Genomic DNA, 19,993 nt, shown 5'->3' on the forward strand with positions numbered 1-19,993 from the left:
GAACCCCTTGCAATGAAAGGAGGATCCACAAGGAACATAATGCCATGCACTGGGCTTTACAGAGTGAACCAGTTGCAATTAAAGGGTCCGCAATGAACAGAATTCTATGCACTGGGATTTACAGAATGAACCACTTGCAATGAAAGCAGGATCCAGAATGAACAAAAAGCTACGTACTGGATCCACAATGAACAAATGCTATGTACTGGTCTTTACAGATTGACCCTCTTGCTATGAAAGCAAGATCCACAAATGAACATAATGCTTTGAACTGGGCTTTACAGAAGCAACCACTTGCAATGAAAGAAGGGTCCCTAATGATCACAATGCTATGTACTGGGCCTTACAGAAGGAACCAGTTGCAATGAAATAAGTATCCACAAGAAACGCAATGCTAAGTACTGGGCTTTACAGAATTAACCGCTTGCAATGAAATAAGGTTCCAAAAGGTCACAATGCTACGTACTGGGCTTTAAAGAATGAACGAGTTGCAATGAAATAAGGGTCCACAATGATCACATGCTACGTACTGGGCTTTACAGAATGAACCAATTGCAATGAAATAAGGGTCCATAATTAGCACAATGGTAAGTACTAGGCTTTATAGAATGAACCCCTTGCAATGAAAGGAGGATCCACAAAGAACATAATGCCATGCACTGGGCTTTACCGAGTGAACCAGTTGCAATTAAAGGGTCCACAATGAACAGAATGCCATACACTGGGATTTACAGAATGAACCACTTGCAATGAAAGCAGGATCCAGAATGAAGAAAAAGCTATGTACTGGTCTTTACAGAATGAACCTCTTGCAATGAAAGCAAGATCCACAAATGAACATAATGCTTTGAACTGGGCTTGTTCTCATTGTGGACCCCTATTTCATTGCAAGTCGTTAAATCTGTAAAGCCCAGTAGATAGCATTGTGATCATTAGGGACCCTTCTTTCATTGCAAGTGGTTGCTTCTGTAATGCCCAGTGGCTTTACAGAAGCAACCACTTGCAATGAAAGGAGGATCCACAAGGAACATAATGCCATGCACTGGGCTTTACAGAGTGAACCACTTGCAATGAAAGCAGGATCCAGAATGAACAAAAATGAACCTCTTGCAATGAAAGCAAGATCCACAAATGAACATAATGCTTTGAACTGGGCTTGTTCTCATTGTGGACCCCTTTTTCATTGTAAGTGGTTAAATCTGTAAAGCCCAGTAGATAGCATTGTGATCATTATGGACCCTTCTTTCATTGCAAGTGGGTGCTTCTGTAATGCCCAGTGGCTTTACAGAAGCAACCACTTGCAATGAAAGAAGGGTCCCTAATGATCACAATGCTATGTACTGGGCTTTACAGAATTAACCACTTGCAATGAAATAAGGGTCCACAAAGGTCACAATGCTAAGTACTGGGCTTTACAGAATGAACCTCTTGAAATGAAAGCAAGATCCACTAATGAACATAATGCTTTGAACTGGGCTTTACAGAAGCAACCACTTGCAATGAAAGAAGGGTCCCTAATGATCACAATGCTATGTACTGGGCTTTACAGAATTAACCACTTACAATGAAATAAGGGTCCACAAAGGTCACAATGCTAAGTACTGGGCTTTACAGAAGCAACCACTTGCAATGAAAGAAGGGTCCCTAATGATCACAATGCTATGTACTGGGCTTTACAGAATTAACCACTTGCAATGAAATAAGGGTCCACAAAGGTCACAATGCTAAGTACTGGGCTTTACAGAAGCAACCACTTGCAATGAAAGAAGGGTCCCTAATGATCACAATGCTATGTACTGGGCCTTACAGAAGGAACCAGTTGCAATGAAATAAGTATCCACAAGAAACGCAATGCTAAGTACTGGGCTTTAAAGAATTAACCGCTTGCAATGAAATAAGGTTCCAAAAGGTCACAATGCTACGTACTGGGCTTTAAAGAATGAACGAGTTGCAATGAAATAAGGGTCCACAATGATCACATGCTACGTACTGGGCTTTACAGAATGAACCAATTGCAATGAAATAAGGGTCCATAATTAGCACAATGGTAAGTACTGGGCTTTATAGAATTAACCCCTTGCAATGAAAGGAGGATCCACAAGGAACATAATGCCATGCATTGGGCTTTACAGAGTGATCCAGTTGCAATTAAAGGTCGACAGTGAACAGAATGCTATGCACTGGGCTTTACAGAATGAACCACTTGCAATGAAAGTAGGATCCAGAATGAACAAAAAGCTATGTACTGGTCTTTACAGAATGAACCTCTTGCAATGAAAGCAAGATCCAGAAATGAACATAATGCTTTGAACTGGGCTTTACAGAAGCAACCACTTGCAATGAAAGAAGGGTCCCTAATTATCACAATGCTATGTACTGGGCTTTACAGAATGAACGAGTTGCAATGAAATAAGTGTCCACAAGAAACGCAATGCTAAGTACTGGGCTTTACAGAATTAACCGCTTGCAATGAAATAAGGTTCCACAAAGGTCACAATGCTACATACTGGGCTTTACAGAATGAACCAATTGCAATGAAATAAGGCTCCATAATTAGCACAATGGTAAGTACTGGGCTTTATAGAATTAACCCCTTGCAATGAAAGGAGGATCCACAAGGAACATAATGCCATGCACTGGGCTTTACAGAGTGAACCAGTTGCAATTAAAGGTCCACAATGAACAGAATGCCATGCACTGGGATTTACAGAATGAACCACTTGCAATGAAGGCAGGATCCAGAATGAACAAAAAGCTATGTACTGGTCTTTACAGAATGAACCTCTTGCAATGAAAGCAAGATCCAGAAATGAACATAATGCTTTGAACTGGGCTTTACAGAAGCAACCACTTGCAATGAAAGAAGGGTCCCTAATGATCACAATGCTATGTACTGGGCTTTACAGAATGATCCAGTTGCAATGAAATAAGTGTCCACAAGAAACGCAATGCTAAGTACTGGGCTTTACAGAATTAACCGCTTGCAATGAAATAAGGTTCCACAAAGGTCACACTGCTACGTACTGGGCTTTACAGAATGAACGAGTTGCAATGAAATAAGGGTCCAGAATGATCACATGCTACGTACTGGGCTTTACAGAAGCAACCACTTGCAATGAAAGAAGGATCCGCAATGAACAAAATGCAATGTACTGGTCTTTACAGAATGAATTCTTGCAATGAAAGCAAGATCCACTAATGAACATAATGCTTTGAACAGGGCTTTACAGAAGCAACCACTTGCAATGACAGAAGGGTCCCTTATGATCCCAATGCTATGTACTGGGCTCTACAGAAATAACCACTGGCAATGAAATAAGGGTCCGCAATGAGCACAATCCTATGTACTGGTCTTTACAGAATGAACCAGCTACAATGAAATAAGGGTCCACAAAGGTCACAATGCTACGTACCGGGCTTTACAGAATGAACCATTTGCAATGAAATAAGGTTCCATAATTAGAACAATGGTAAGTACTGGGCTTTATAGAATGAACCTCTTGCAATGAAAGGATCCACAAGGAACATAATGCCATGCACTGAGCTTTACAGAGTGAACCAGTTGCAATTAAAAGGTCCACAATGAACAGAATGCCATGCACTGGGATTTACAGAATGAACCACTTGCAATGAAAGCAGGATCCAGAATGAACAAAAAGCTATGTACTGGTCTTTACAGAATGAACCTCTTGCAATGAAAGCAAGATCCACAAATGAACATAATATTTTGAACTGGGCTTTACAGAAGCAAGAACATGCAATGAAAGAAGGGTCCCTAATGATCATAATGCTATGTACTGGGCTTTACAGAATGAACGAGTTGCAATGAAAGAAGGGTCCACAAAGGTCACAATGCTAAGTACTGGGCTTTACAGAATGAACCAGTTGCAAAGAAAACAAGATCCACAATGAACATAATGCCATGCACTGGGCCTTCCTGAATGAACCAGTTGCAATTAAAGGATCCACAATAAACAGAATGCCATGCACTGGGCTTTACAGAATGAACCTCTTGCAATTAAATAAGGGTCCACAAATGCACATAATGCTTTGTTATGGGCTTTCCAGAATCAACCACTTGCAATGAAATGTCTACAAGAAACGCAATGCTAAGTACTGGGCTTTACAGAATTAACCACTTGCAATGAAATAGGGGTCCACAATGATCACAATCCTATGTACTGGGCTTTGCAGAATGAACCAATTGCAATGAAATAAGGGTCCATAATAAGCACAATGGTAAATACTGGGCTTTATAGAATGAACCCCTTGCAATGAAAGGAGGATCCACAATGGAATGCCATGCACTGGGCTTTATCGAATGAACCACTTGCAATGAAATAAGGTTGCACAATGAACAAAATGCTAAGTGCTCGTCTACAGAATGACCTTCTTGCAATGAAAGCAAGATCCAGAAATGAACATAATGCTTTGAACTGGGCTTTACAGAAGCAACCACTTGCAATGAAAGAAGGGTCCCTAATGATCCCAATGCTATATACTGGGCTTTACAGAATGAACCAGTTGCAATGAAATAAGTGTCCACAAGAAACGCAATGCTAAGTACTGGGCTTTACAGAATTAACCGCTTGCAATGAAATAAGGTTCCACAAAGGTCACACTGCTACGTACTGGGCTTTACAGAATGAACGAGTTGCAATGAAATAATGGTCCACAATGATCACATGCTACGTACTGGGCTTTACAGAAGCAACCACTTGCAATGAAAGAAGGATCCACAATGAACAAAAAGCTATGTACTGGTCTTTACAGAATGAACCTCTTCCAATGAAAGCAAGATCCACAAATGAACATAATGCTTTGAACTGGGCTTTACAGAAGCAACCACTTGCAATGAAAGAAGGGTCCCTAATGATCACAATGCTATGTACTGGGCTTTACAGAATGAACCAGTTGCAATGAAATAATTGTCCACAAGAAACGCAATGCTAAATACTGGGCTTTACAGAATTAACCACTTGCAATGAAATAGGGGTCCACATTGAGCACAATCCTATGTACTGGGCTTTACAGATTGAACCAGTTGCAATGAAATAAGGGTCCACAATTGGCACAATGGTAAGTACTGGGCTTTATAGAATGAACCCCTTGCAATGAAAGGAGGATCCACAAGGAACATAATGCCATGCACTGGGCTTTACAGAGTGAACCAGTTGCAATTAAAGGGTCCGCAATGAACAGAATTCTATGCACTGGGATTTACAGAATGAACCACTTGCAATGAAAGCAGGATCCAGAATGAACAAAAAGCTACGTACTGGATCCACAATGAACAAATGCTATGTACTGGTCTTTACAGATTGACCCTCTTGCTATGAAAGCAAGATCCACAAATGAACATAATGCTTTGAACTGGGCTTTACAGAAGCAACCACTTGCAATGAAAGAAGGGTCCCTAATGATCACAATGCTATGTACTGGGCCTTACAGAAGGAACCAGTTGCAATGAAATAAGTATCCACAAGAAACGCAATGCTAAGTACTGGGCTTTACAGAATTAACCGCTTGCAATGAAATAAGGTTCCAAAAGGTCACAATGCTACGTACTGGGCTTTAAAGAATGAACGAGTTGCAATGAAATAAGGGTCCACAATGATCACATGCTACGTACTGGGCTTTACAGAATGAACCAATTGCAATGAAATAAGGGTCCATAATTAGCACAATGGTAAGTACTAGGCTTTATAGAATGAACCCCTTGCAATGAAAGGAGGATCCACAAAGAACATAATGCCATGCACTGGGCTTTACCGAGTGAACCAGTTGCAATTAAAGGGTCCACAATGAACAGAATGCCATACACTGGGATTTACAGAATGAACCACTTGCAATGAAAGCAGGATCCAGAATGAAGAAAAAGCTATGTACTGGTCTTTACAGAATGAACCTCTTGCAATGAAAGCAAGATCCACAAATGAACATAATGCTTTGAACTGGGCTTGTTCTCATTGTGGACCCCTATTTCATTGCAAGTCGTTAAATCTGTAAAGCCCAGTAGATAGCATTGTGATCATTAGGGACCCTTCTTTCATTGCAAGTGGTTGCTTCTGTAATGCCCAGTGGCTTTACAGAAGCAACCACTTGCAATGAAAGGAGGATCCACAAGGAACATAATGCCATGCACTGGGCTTTACAGAGTGAACCACTTGCAATGAAAGCAGGATCCAGAATGAACAAAAATGAACCTCTTGCAATGAAAGCAAGATCCACAAATGAACATAATGCTTTGAACTGGGCTTGTTCTCATTGTGGACCCCTTTTTCATTGTAAGTGGTTAAATCTGTAAAGCCCAGTAGATAGCATTGTGATCATTATGGACCCTTCTTTCATTGCAAGTGGGTGCTTCTGTAATGCCCAGTGGCTTTACAGAAGCAACCACTTGCAATGAAAGAAGGGTCCCTAATGATCACAATGCTATGTACTGGGCTTTACAGAATTAACCACTTGCAATGAAATAAGGGTCCACAAAGGTCACAATGCTAAGTACTGGGCTTTACAGAATGAACCTCTTGAAATGAAAGCAAGATCCACTAATGAACATAATGCTTTGAACTGGGCTTTACAGAAGCAACCACTTGCAATGAAAGAAGGGTCCCTAATGATCACAATGCTATGTACTGGGCTTTACAGAATTAACCACTTACAATGAAATAAGGGTCCACAAAGGTCACAATGCTAAGTACTGGGCTTTACAGAAGCAACCACTTGCAATGAAAGAAGGGTCCCTAATGATCACAATGCTATGTACTGGGCTTTACAGAATTAACCACTTGCAATGAAATAAGGGTCCACAAAGGTCACAATGCTAAGTACTGGGCTTTACAGAAGCAACCACTTGCAATGAAAGAAGGGTCCCTAATGATCACAATGCTATGTACTGGGCCTTACAGAAGGAACCAGTTGCAATGAAATAAGTATCCACAAGAAACGCAATGCTAAGTACTGGGCTTTAAAGAATTAACCGCTTGCAATGAAATAAGGTTCCAAAAGGTCACAATGCTACGTACTGGGCTTTAAAGAATGAACGAGTTGCAATGAAATAAGGGTCCACAATGATCACATGCTACGTACTGGGCTTTACAGAATGAACCAATTGCAATGAAATAAGGGTCCATAATTAGCACAATGGTAAGTACTGGGCTTTATAGAATGAACCTCTTGCAATGAAAGGATCCACAAGGAACATAATGCCATGCATTGGGCTTTACAGAGTGATCCAGTTGCAATTAAAGGTCGACAGTGAACAGAATGCTATGCACTGGGCTTTACAGAATGAACCACTTGCAATGAAAGTAGGATCCAGAATGAACAAAAAGCTATGTACTGGTCTTTACAGAATGAACCTCTTGCAATGAAAGCAAGATCCAGAAATGAACATAATGCTTTGAACTGGGCTTTACAGAAGCAACCACTTGCAATGAAAGAAGGGTCCCTAATTATCACAATGCTATGTACTGGGCTTTACAGAATGAACGAGTTGCAATGAAATAAGTGTCCACAAGAAACGCAATGCTAAGTACTGGGCTTTACAGAATTAACCGCTTGCAATGAAATAAGGTTCCACAAAGGTCACAATGCTACATACTGGGCTTTACAGAATGAACCAATTGCAATGAAATAAGGCTCCATAATTAGCACAATGGTAAGTACTGGGCTTTATAGAATTAACCCCTTGCAATGAAAGGAGGATCCACAAGGAACATAATGCCATGCACTGGGCTTTACAGAGTGAACCAGTTGCAATTAAAGGTCCACAATGAACAGAATGCCATGCACTGGGATTTACAGAATGAACCACTTGCAATGAAGGCAGGATCCAGAATGAACAAAAAGCTATGTACTGGTCTTTACAGAATGAACCTCTTGCAATGAAAGCAAGATCCAGAAATGAACATAATGCTTTGAACTGGGCTTTACAGAAGCAACCACTTGCAATGAAAGAAGGGTCCCTAATGATCACAATGCTATGTACTGGGCTTTACAGAATGATCCAGTTGCAATGAAATAAGTGTCCACAAGAAACGCAATGCTAAGTACTGGGCTTTACAGAATTAACCGCTTGCAATGAAATAAGGTTCCACAAAGGTCACACTGCTACGTACTGGGCTTTACAGAATGAACCTCTTGCAATGAAAGCAAGATCCAGAAATGAACATAATGCTTTGAACTGGGCTTTACAGAAGCAACCACTTGCAATGAAAGAAGGGTCCCTAATTATCACAATGCTATGTACTGGGCTTTACAGAATGAACGAGTTGCAATGAAATAAGTGTCCACAAGAAACGCAATGCTAAGTACTGGGCTTTACAGAATTAACCGCTTGCAATGAAATAAGGTTCCACAAAGGTCACAATGCTACATACTGGGCTTTACAGAATGAACCAATTGCAATGAAATAAGGCTCCATAATTAGCACAATGGTAAGTACTGGGCTTTATAGAATTAACCCCTTGCAATGAAAGGAGGATCCACAAGGAACATAATGCCATGCACTGGGCTTTACAGAGTGAACCAGTTGCAATTAAAGGTCCACAATGAACAGAATGCCATGCACTGGGATTTACAGAATGAACCACTTGCAATGAAGGCAGGATCCAGAATGAACAAAAAGCTATGTACTGGTCTTTACAGAATGAACCTCTTGCAATGAAAGCAAGATCCAGAAATGAACATAATGCTTTGAACTGGGCTTTACAGAAGCAACCACTTGCAATGAAAGAAGGGTCCCTAATGATCACAATGCTATGTACTGGGCTTTACAGAATGATCCAGTTGCAATGAAATAAGTGTCCACAAGAAACGCAATGCTAAGTACTGGGCTTTACAGAATTAACCGCTTGCAATGAAATAAGGTTCCACAAAGGTCACACTGCTACGTACTGGGCTTTACAGAATGAACGAGTTGCAATGAAATAAGGGTCCACAATGATCACATGCTACGTACTGGGCTTTACAGAAGCAACCACTTGCAATGAAAAAAGGATCCGCAATGAACAAAATGCAATGTACTGGTCTTTACAGAATGAATTCTTGCAATGAAAGCAAGATCCACTAATGAACATAATGCTTTGAACAGGGCTTTACAGAAGCAACCACTTGCAATGACAGAAGGGTCCCTTATGATCCCAATGCTATGTACTGGGCTCTACAGAAATAACCACTGGCAATGAAATAAGGGTCCGCAATGAGCACAATCCTATGTACTGGTCTTTACAGAATGAACCAGCTACAATGAAATAAGGGTCCACAAAGGTCACAATGCTACGTACCGGGCTTTACAGAATGAACCATTTGCAATGAAATAAGGTTCCATAATTAGAACAATGGTAAGTACTGGGCTTTATAGAATGAACCTCTTGCAATGAAAGGATCCACAAGGAACATAATGCCATGCACTGGGCTTTACAGAGTGAACCAGTTGCAATTAAAGGTCCACAATGAACAGAATGCCATGCACTGGGATTTACAGAATGAACCACTTGCAATGAAAGCAGGATCCAGAATGAACATAATATTTTGAACTGGGCTTTACAGAAGCAAGAACATGCAATGAAAGAAGGGTCCCTAATGATCATAATGCTATGTACTGGGCTTTACAGAATGAACGAGTTGCAATGAAAGAAGGGTCCACAAAGGTCACAATGCTAAGTACTGGGCTTTACAGAATGAACCAGTTGCAAAGAAAGCAAGATCCACAATGAACATAATGCCATGCACTGGGCCTTCCTGAATGAACCAGTTGCAATTAAAGGATCCACAATAAACAGAATGCCATGCACTGGGCTTTACAGAATGAACCTCTTGCAATTAAATAAGGGTCCACAAATGCACATAATGCTTTGTTATGGGCTGTCCAGAATCAACCACTTGCAATGAAATGTCTACAAGAAACGCAATGCTAAGTACTGGGCTTTACAGAATTAACCACTTGCAATGAAATAGGGGTCCACAATGATCACAATCCTATGTACTGGGCTTTGCAGAATGAACCAATTGCAATGAAATAAGGGTCCATAATAAGCACAATGGTAAATACTGGGCTTTATAGAATGAACCCCTTGCAATGAAAGGAGGATCCACAATGGAATGCCATGCACTGGGCTTTATCGAATGAACCACTTGCAATGAAATAAGGTTGCACAATGAACAAAATGCTAAGTGCTCGTCTACAGAATGACCTTCTTGCAATGAAAGCAAGATCCAGAAATGAACATAATGCTTTGAACTGGGCTTTACAGAAGCAACCACTTGCAATGAAAGAAGGGTCCCTAATGATCCCAATGCTATATACTGGGCTTTACAGAATGAACCAGTTGCAATGAAATAAGTGTCCACAAGAAACGCAATGCTAAGTACTGGGCTTTACAGAATTAACCGCTTGCAATGAAATAAGGTTCCACAAAGGTCACACTGCTACGTACTGGGCTTTACAGAATGAACGAGTTGCAATGAAATAATGGTCCACAATGATCACATGCTACGTACTGGGCTTTACAGAAGCAACCACTTGCAATGAAAGAAGGATCCACAATGAACAAAAAGCTATGTACTGGTCTTTACAGAATGAACCTCTTCCAATGAAAGCAAGATCCACAAATGAACATAATGCTTTGAACTGGGCTTTACAGAAGCAACCACTTGCAATGAAAGAAGGGTCCCTAATGATCACAATGCTATGTACTGGGCTTTACAGAATGAACCAGTTGCAATGAAATAATTGTCCACAAGAAACGCAATGCTAAATACTGGGCTTTACAGAATTAACCACTTGCAATGAAATAGGGGTCCACATTGAGCACAATCCTATGTACTGGGCTTTACAGATTGAACCAGTTGCAATGAAATAAGGGTCCACAATTGGCACAATGGTAAGTACTGGGCTTTATAGAATGAACCCCTTGCAATGAAAGGAGGATCCACAAGGAACATAATGCCATGCACTGGGCTTTACAGAGTGAACCAGTTGCAATTAAAGGGTCCGCAATGAACAGAATTCTATGCACTGGGATTTACAGAATGAACCACTTGCAATGAAAGCAGGATCCAGAATGAACAAAAAGCTACGTACTGGATCCACAATGAACAAATGCTATGTACTGGTCTTTACAGATTGACCCTCTTGCTATGAAAGCAAGATCCACAAATGAACATAATGCTTTGAACTGGGCTTTACAGAAGCAACCACTTGCAATGAAAGAAGGGTCCCTAATGATCACAATGCTATGTACTGGGCCTTACAGAAGGAACCAGTTGCAATGAAATAAGTATCCACAAGAAACGCAATGCTAAGTACTGGGCTTTAAAGAATTAACCGCTTGCAATGAAATAAGGTTCCAAAAGGTCACAATGCTACGTACTGGGCTTTAAAGAATGAACGAGTTGCAATGAAATAAGGGTCCACAATGATCACATGCTACGTACTGGGCTTTACAGAATGAACCAATTGCAATGAAATAAGGGTCCATAATTAGCACAATGGTAAGTACTAGGCTTTATAGAATGAACCCCTTGCAATGAAAGGAGGATCCACAAAGAACATAATGCCATGCACTGGGCTTTACCGAGTGAACCAGTTGCAATTAAAGGGTCCACAATGAACAGAATGCCATACACTGGGATTTACAGAATGAACCACTTGCAATGAAAGCAGGATCCAGAATGAAGAAAAAGCTATGTACTGGTCTTTACAGAATGAACCTCTTGCAATGAAAGCAAGATCCACAAATGAACATAATGCTTTGAACTGGGCTTGTTCTCATTGTGGACCCCTATTTCATTGCAAGTCGGTAAATCTGTAAAGCCCAGTAGATAGCATTGTGATCATTAGGGACCCTTCTTTCATTGCAAGTGGTTGCTTCTGTAATGCCCAGTGGCTTTACAGAAGCAACCACTTGCAATGAAAGGAGGATCCACAAGGAACATAATGCCATGCACTGGGCTTTACAGAGTGTACCACTTGCAATGAAAGCAGGATCCAGAATGAACAAAAATGAACCTCTTGCAATGAAAGCAAGATCCACAAATGAACATAATGCTTTGAACTGGGCTTGTTCTCATTGTGGACCCCTTTTTCATTGTAAGTGGTTAAATCTGTAAAGCCCAGTAGATAGCATTGTGATCATTATGGACCCTTCTTTCATTGCAAGTGGGTGCTTCTGTAATGCCCAGTGGCTTTACAGAAGCAACCACTTGCAATGAAAGAAGGGTCCCTAATGATCACAATGCTATGTACTGGGCTTTACAGAATGATCCAGTTGCAATGAAATAAGTGTCCACAAGAAACGCAATGCTAAGTACTGGGCTTTACAGAATGAACCTCTTGCAATGAAAGGATCCACAAGGAACATAATGCCATGCATTGGGCTTTACAGAGTGATCCAGTTGCAATTAAAGGTCGACAGTGAACAGAATGCTATGCACTGGGCTTTACAGAATGAACCACTTGCAATGAAAGTAGGATCCAGAATGAACAAAAAGCTATGTACTGGTCTTTACAGAATGAACCTCTTGCAATGAAAGCAAGATCCAGAAATGAACATAATGCTTTGAACTGGGCTTTACAGAAGCAACCACTTGCAATGAAAGAAGGGTCCCTAATTATCACAATGCTATGTACTGGGCTTTACAGAATGAACGAGTTGCAATGAAATAAGTGTCCACAAGAAACGCAATGCTAAGTACTGGGCTTTACAGAATTAACCGCTTGCAATGAAATAAGGTTCCACAAAGGTCACAATGCTACATACTGGGCTTTACAGAATGAACCAATTGCAATGAAATAAGGCTCCATAATTAGCACAATGGTAAGTACTGGGCTTTATAGAATTAACCCCTTGCAATGAAAGGAGGATCCACAAGGAACATAATGCCATGCACTGGGCTTTACAGAGTGAACCAGTTGCAATTAAAGGTCCACAATGAACAGAATGCCATGCACTGGGATTTACAGAATGAACCACTTGCAATGAAGGCAGGATCCAGAATGAACAAAAAGCTATGTACTGGTCTTTACAGAATGAACCTCTTGCAATGAAAGCAAGATCCAGAAATGAACATAATGCTTTGAACTGGGCTTTACAGAAGCAACCACTTGCAATGAAAGAAGGGTCCCTAATGATCACAATGCTATGTACTGGGCTTTACAGAATGATCCAGTTGCAATGAAATAAGTGTCCACAAGAAACGCAATGCTAAGTACTGGGCTTTACAGAATTAACCGCTTGCAATGAAATAAGGTTCCACAAAGGTCACACTGCTACGTACTGGGCTTTACAGAATGAACGAGTTGCAATGAAATAAGGGTCCACAATGATCACATGCTACGTACTGGGCTTTACAGAAGCAACCACTTGCAATGAAAGAAGGATCCGCAATGAACAAAATGCAATGTACTGGTCTTTACAGAATGAATTCTTGCAATGAAAGCAAGATCCACTAATGAACATAATGCTTTGAACAGGGCTTTACAGAAGCAACCACTTGCAATGAAAGAAGGGTCCCTTATGATCCCAATGCTATGTACTGGGCTCTACAGAAATAACCACTGGCAATGAAATAAGGGTCCGCAATGAGCACAATCCTATGTACTGGTCTTTACAGAATGAACCAGCTACAATGAAATAAGGGTCCACAAAGGTCACAATGCTACGTACCGGGCTTTACAGAATGAACCATTTGCATTGAAATAAGGTTCCATAATTAGAACAATGGTAAGTACTGGGCTTTATAGAATGAACCTCTTGCAATGAAAGGATCCACAAGGAACATAATGCCATGCACTGGGCTTTACCGAGTGAACCAGTTGCAATTAAAAGGTCCACAATGAACAGAATGCCATGCACTGGGATTTACAGAATGAACCACTTGCAATGAAAGCAGGATCCAGAATGAACAAAAAGCTATGTACTGGTCTTTACAGAATGAACCACTTGCAATGAAATAAGGATCCGCAATGAACAAAATGCTATGTACTGGTCTTTACAGAATGAATTCTTGCAATGAAAGCAAGATCCACTAATGAACATAATGCTTTGAACTGGGCTTTACAGAAGCAACCACTTGCAATGAAAGAAGGGTCCCTAATGATCCCAATGCTATGTACTGGGCTCTACAGAAATAACCACTGGCAATGAAATAAGGGTCCGCAATGAGCACAATCCTATGTACTGGTCTTTACAGAATGAACCAGCTGCAATGAAATAAGGGTCCACAAAGGTCACAATGCTACGTACCGGGCTTTACAGAATGAACCATTTGCAATGAAATAAGGGTCCATAATTAGAACAATGGTAAGTACTGCGCTTTATAGAATGAACCTCTTGCAATGAAAGGATCCACAAGGAACATAATGCCATGCATTGGGCTTTACAGAATGAACCAGTTGCAATTAAAAGGTCCACAATGAACAGAATGCCATGCACTGGGATTTACAGAATGAACCACTTGCAATGAAAGCAGGATCCAGAATGAACAAAAAGCTATGTACTGGTCTTTACAGAATGAACCTCTTCAATGAAAGCAAGATCCACAAATGAACATAATATTTTGAACTGGGCTTTACAGAAGCAAGAACATGCAATGAAAGAAGGGTCCCTAATGATCATAATGCTATGTACTGGGCTTTACAGAATGAACGAGTTGCAATGAAAGAAGGGTCCACAAAGGTCACAATGCTAAGTACTGGGCTTTACAGAATGAACCAGTTGCAAAGAAAGCAAGATCCACAATGAACATAATGCCATGCACTGGGCCTTCCTGAATGAACCAGTTGCAATTAAAGGATCCACAATAAACAGAATGCCATGCACTGGGCTTTACAGAATGAACCTCTTGCAATTAAATAAGGGTCCACAAATGCACATAATGCTTTGTTATGGGCTTTCCAGAATCAACCACTTGCAATGAAATGTCTACAAGAAACGCAATGCTAAGTACTGGGCTTTACAGAATTAACCACTTGCAATGAAATAGGGGTCCACAATGATCACAATCCTATGTACTGGGCTTTGCAGAATGAACCAATTGCAATGAAATAAGGGTCCATAATAAGCACAATGGTAAATACTGGGCTTTATAGAATGAACCCCTTGCAATGAAAGGAGGATCCACAATGGAATGCCATGCACTGGGCTTTATCGAATGAACCACTTGCAATGAAATAAGGTTGCACAATGAACAAAATGCTAAGTGCTCGTCTACAGAATGACCTTCTTGCAATGAAAGCAAGATCCAGAAATGAACATAATGCTTTGAACTGGGCTTTACAGAAGCAACCACTTGCAATGAAAGAAGGGTCCCTAATGATCCCAATGCTATATACTGGGCTTTACAGAATGAACCAGTTGCAATGAAATAAGTGTCCACAAGAAACGCAATGCTAAGTACTGGGCTTTACAGAATTAACCGCTTGCAATGAAATAAGGTTCCACAAAGGTCACACTGCTACGTACTGGGCTTTACAGAATGAACGAGTTGCAATGAAATAATGGTCCACAATGATCACATGCTACGTACTGGGCTTTACAGAAGCAACCACTTGCAATGAAAGAAGGATCCACAATGAACAAAAAGCTATGTACTGGTCTTTACAGAATGAACCTCTTCCAATGAAAGCAAGATCCACAAATGAACATAATGCTTTGAACTGGGCTTTACAGAAGCAACCACTTGCAATGAAAGAAGGGTCCCTAATGATCACAATGCTATGTACTGGGCTTTACAGAATGAACCAGTTGCAATGAAATAATTGTCCACAAGAAACGCAATGCTAAATACTGGGCTTTACAGAATTAACCACTTGCAATGAAATAGGGGTCCACATTGAGCACAATCCTATGTACTGGGCTTTACAGATTGAACCAGTTGCAATGAAATAAGGGTCCACAATTGGCACAATGGTAAGTACTGGGCTTTATAGAATGAACCCCTTGCAATGAAAGGAGGATCCACAAGGAACATAATGCCATGCACTGGGCTTTACAGAGTGAACCAGTTGCAATTAAAGGGTCCGCAATGAACAGAATTCTATGCACTGGGATTTACAGAATGAACCACTTGCAATGAAAGCAGGATCCAGAATGAACAAAAAGCTACGTACTGGATCCACAATGAACAAATGCTATGTACTGGTCTTTACAGATTGACCCTCTTGCTATGAAAGCAAGATCCACAAATGAACATAATGCTTTGAACTGGGCTTTACAGAAGCAACCACTTGCAATGAAAGAAGGGTCCCTAATGATCACAATGCTATGTACTGGGCCTTACAGAAGGAACCAGTTGCAATGAAATAAGTATCCACAAGAAACGCAATGCTAAGTACTGGGCTTTACAGAATTAACCGCTTGCAATGAAATAAGGTTCCAAAAGGTCACAATGCTACGTACTGGGCTTTAAAGAATGAACGAGTTGCAATGAAATAAGGGTCCACAATGATCACATGCTACGTACTGGGCTTTACAGAATGAACCAATTGCAATGAAATAAGGGTCCATAATTAGCACAATGGTAAGTACTAGGCTTTATAGAATGAACCCCTTGCAATGAAAGGAGGATCCACAAAGAACATAATGCCATGCACTGGGCTTTACCGAGTGAACCAGTTGCAATTAAAGGGTCCACAATGAACAGAATGCCATACACTGGGATTTACAGAATGAACCACTTGCAATGAAAGCAGGATCCAGAATGAAGAAAAAGCTACGTACTGGTCTTTACAGAATGAACCTCTTGCAATGAAAGCAAGATCCACAAATGAACATAATGCTTTGAACTGGGCTTGTTCTCATTGTGGACCCCTATTTCATTGCAAGTCGTTAAATCTGTAAAGCCCAGTAGATAGCATTGTGATCATTAGGGACCCTTCTTTCATTGCAAGTGGTTGCTTCTGTAATGCCCAGTGGCTTTACAGAAGCAACCACTTGCAATGAAAGGAGGATCCACAAGGAACATAATGCCATGCACTGGGCTTTACAGAGTGAACCACTTGCAATGAAAGCAGGATCCAGAATGAACAAAAATGAACCTCTTGCAATGAAAGCAAGATCCACAAATGAACATAATGCTTTGAACTGGGCTTGTTCTCATTGTGGACCCCTTTTTCATTGTAAGTGGTTAAATCTGTAAAGCCCAGTAGATAGCATTGTGATCATTATGGACCCTTCTTTCATTGCAAGTGGGTGCTTCTGTAATGCCCAGTGGCTTTACAGAAGCAACCACTTGCAATGAAAGAAGGGTCCCTAATGATCACAATGCTATGTACTGGGCTTTACAGAATGATCCAGTTGCAATGAAATAAGTGTCCACAAGAAACGCAATGCTAAGTACTGGGCTTTACAGAATTAACCGCTTGCAATGAAATAAGGTTCCACAAAGGTCACACTGCTACGTACTGGGCTTTACAGAATGAACGAGTTGCAATGAAATAAGGGTCCAGAATGATCACATGCTACGTACTGGGCTTTACAGAAGCAACCACTTGCAATGAAAGAAGGATCCGCAATGAACAAAATGCAATGTACTGGTCTTTACAGAATGAATTCTTGCAATGAAAGCAAGATCCACTAATGAACATAATGCTTTGAACAGGGCTTTACAGAAGCAACCACTTGCAATGACAGAAGGGTCCCTTATGATCCCAATGCTATGTACTGGGCTCTACAGAAATAACCACTGGCAATGAAATAAGGGTCCGCAATGAGCACAATCCTATGTACTGGTCTTTACAGAATGAACCAGCTACAATGAAATAAGGGTCCACAAAGGTCACAATGCTACGTACCGGGCTTTACAGAATGAACCATTTGCAATGAAATAAGGTTCCATAATTAGAACAATGGTAAGTACTGGGCTTTATAGAATGAACCTCTTGCAATGAAAGGATCCACAAGGAACATAATGCCATGCACTGGGCTTTACAGAGTGAACCAGTTGCAATTAAAAGGTCCACAATGAACAGAATGCCATGCACTGGGATTTACAGAATGAACCACTTGCAATGAAAGCAGGATCCAGAATGAACAAAAAGCTATGTACTGGTCTTTACAGAATGAACCTCTTGCAATGAAAGCAAGATCCACAAATGAACATAATATTTTGAACTGGGCTTTACAGAAGCAAGAACATGCAATGAAAGAAGGGTCCCTAATGATCACAATGCTATGTACTGGGCTTTACAGAATGAACCAGTTGCAATGAAATAATTGTCCACAAGAAACGCAATGCTAAATACTGGGCTTTACAGAATTAACCACTTGCAATGAAATAGGGGTCCACATTGAGCACAATCCTATGTACTGGGCTTTACAGATTGAACCAGTTGCAATGAAATAAGGGTCCACAATTGGCACAATGGTAAGTACTGGGCTTTATAGAATGAACCCCTTGCAATGAAAGGAGGATCCACAAGGAACATAATGCCATGCACTGGGCTTTACAGAGTGAACCAGTTGCAATTAAAGGGTCCGCAATGAACAGAATTCTATGCACTGGGATTTACAGAATGAACCACTTGCAATGAAAGCAGTATCCAGAATGAACAAAAAGCTACGTACTGGATCCACAATGAACAAATGCTATGTACTGGTCTTTACAGATTGACCCTCTTGCTATGAAAGCAAGATCCACAAATGAACATAATGCTTTGAACTGGGCTTTACAGAAGCAACCACTTGCAATGAAAGAAGGGTCCCTAATGATCACAATGCTATGTACTGGGCCTTACAGAAGGAACCAGTTGCAATGAAATAAGTATCCACAAGAAACGCAATGCTAAGTACTGGGCTTTAAAGAATTAACCGCTTGCAATGAAATAAGGTTCCAAAAGGTCACAATGCTACGTACTGGGCTTTAAAGAATGAACGAGTTGCAATGAAATAAGGGTCCACAATGATCACATGCTACGTACTGGGCTTTACAGAATGAACCAGTTGCAATGAAAGCAAGATCCACAATGAACATAATGCCATGCACTGGGCTTTACAGAATGAACCAGTTGCAATTAAAGGGTCCACAATAAACAGAATGCCATGCACTGGGCTTTACAGAATGAACCTCTTGCAATTAAATAAGGGTCCACAAATGCACATAATGCTATGTTTTACGCTTTCCAGAATGAACCAGTTGCAATGAAATAAGTGTCCACAAGAAACACAATGCTAAGTACTGGGCTTTACAGAATGAACCACTTGCAATGAAATAGGGGACCACAATGAGGAAAACCCTGTGTACTGGGCTTCACAGAATGAACCAATTGCAATAAGGGTCCAAAATTAGCACAATGGTAAGGACTGGGCTTTATAGAATTGACCGCTTGAAATGAAATAAGGTTCCACAAAGGTCACAATGCTATGTACCGGGCTTTACAGAATGAACCAATTGCAATGAAATAAGGGTCCATAATTAGCACAATGATAAGTACTGGGCTTTATAGTATGAACCCCTTGCAATGAAAGGAGGATCCACAAGGAACATAATGCCATGCACTGGGCTTTACAGAGTGAACCAGTTGCAATTAAAAGGTCCACAATGAACAGAATGCCATGCACTGGGATTTACAGAATTAACCACTTGCAATGAAAGCAGGATCCAGATTGAACAAAAAACTATGTACTGGTCTTTACAGAATGAACCTCTTGCAATGAAAGCAAGATCCACAAATGAACATAATGCTTTGAACTGGGCTTTACAGAAGCAAACACTTGCAATGAAAGAAGCTTCCCTAATGATCACAATGCTATGTACTGGGCCTTACAGAAGGAAACAGTTGCAATGAAATAAGGGTCCACAAAGGCCACAATGCTAAGTACTGGGCTTTACAGAATGAACCAGTTGCAATGAAAGGAAGATCCACAATGAACATAATGCCATGCACTGGACTTTCCAGAATGAACCAGTTGCATTTAAAGGGTCCACAATAAACAGAATGCCATGCACTGGGCTTTACAGAATGAACCTCTTGCAATTAAATAAGGGT

Source organism: Anolis carolinensis, unplaced genomic scaffold (genome assembly GCF_035594765.1).
Source record: "Anolis carolinensis isolate JA03-04 unplaced genomic scaffold, rAnoCar3.1.pri scaffold_14, whole genome shotgun sequence".
NCBI classification, from domain to species: Eukaryota; Metazoa; Chordata; class Lepidosauria; order Squamata; family Dactyloidae; genus Anolis; species Anolis carolinensis.